General features: G+C 49.9%; 1 non-coding gene across 1 annotated transcript; it reads right to left on the bottom strand.

Annotated features, from left to right (window-relative positions):
- Window positions 1-519: 519 nt before the first annotated feature.
- Trnaw-cca (transfer RNA tryptophan (anticodon CCA)) lies at window positions 520-594 on the bottom strand. Its single transcript has one exon. It is a non-coding gene; the product is annotated as a tRNA-Trp (tRNA).
- Window positions 595-969: the final 375 nt, after the last annotated feature.

Raw genomic sequence — 969 nt, 5'->3', positions numbered from 1 at the left:
TAACATATCTAACATCAGCGACGCCCACTGTATCTCATTCTTAAGCTCCTCTATGTCGAGTGACGTAATTCAACATGTTTTGCAGCTCCATCGTGACCATGAGCACAATTTAACTGGAGCAGTGCCCCAAATGCTCGAGGTGAAGGGTCGCCCAGGCGTCCAAAATGAACTATGAAGAAAGACAAAGGACAATTCAAATGGAAAGCTAAAGTAAAATTATTGTATTACAGCATACTAATATGTTTGTTGACAAGTTTGCTTGGAATGGTCGTGGTTAACAGCCAAGTTCCAGTCCTATGCCGGCCGTGGTGGCCGAGCGGTTCTAGGCGCTGCAGTCCGGAACCTCGCGACTGCTACGGTCGCAGGTTCGAATCCTGCCTCGGGCATGGATGTGTGTGTTCTAGGGGACTAATGACCTCAGATGTTAAGTCCCATAGTGCTCAGAGCCATTTGAACCAGTGCTATAAACAGGCCTCTGAATGAGAGGTAAATTGAAACTTCCTGGCAGATTAAAACTGTGTGCCCGACCGAGACTCGAACTCGGGACCTTTGCCTTTGGCGGGCAAGTGCTCTACCAACTGAGCTACCGAAGCACGACTCACGCCCGGTACCCACAGCTTTACTTCTGCCAGTACCTCGTCTCCTACCTTCCAAACTTTACAGAAGCTCTCCTGCGAACCTTGCAGAACTAGCACTCCTGAAAGAAAGGATATTGCGGAGACATGGCTTAGCCACAGCCTGCGGGATGTTTCCAGAATGAGATTTTCACTCTGCAGCGGAGTGTGCGCTGATATGAAACTTCCTGAAGGTAGGAGACGAGGTACTGGCAGAAGTAAAGCTGTGGGTACCGGGCGTGAGTCGTGCTTCGGTAGCTCAGTTGGTAGAGCACTTGCCCGCGAAAGGCAAAGGTCCCGAGTTCGAGTCTCGGTCGGGCACACAGTTTTAATCTGCCAGGAAGTTTCATATCAG

The sequence above is a fragment of the Schistocerca nitens genome, chromosome 3, assembly GCF_023898315.1.
Source record: "Schistocerca nitens isolate TAMUIC-IGC-003100 chromosome 3, iqSchNite1.1, whole genome shotgun sequence".
NCBI classification, from domain to species: Eukaryota; Metazoa; Arthropoda; class Insecta; order Orthoptera; family Acrididae; genus Schistocerca; species Schistocerca nitens.
The sequence above is the reverse complement of the archived record's forward strand: the minus strand, read 5'-3'. Positions and strand labels throughout refer to the sequence as shown.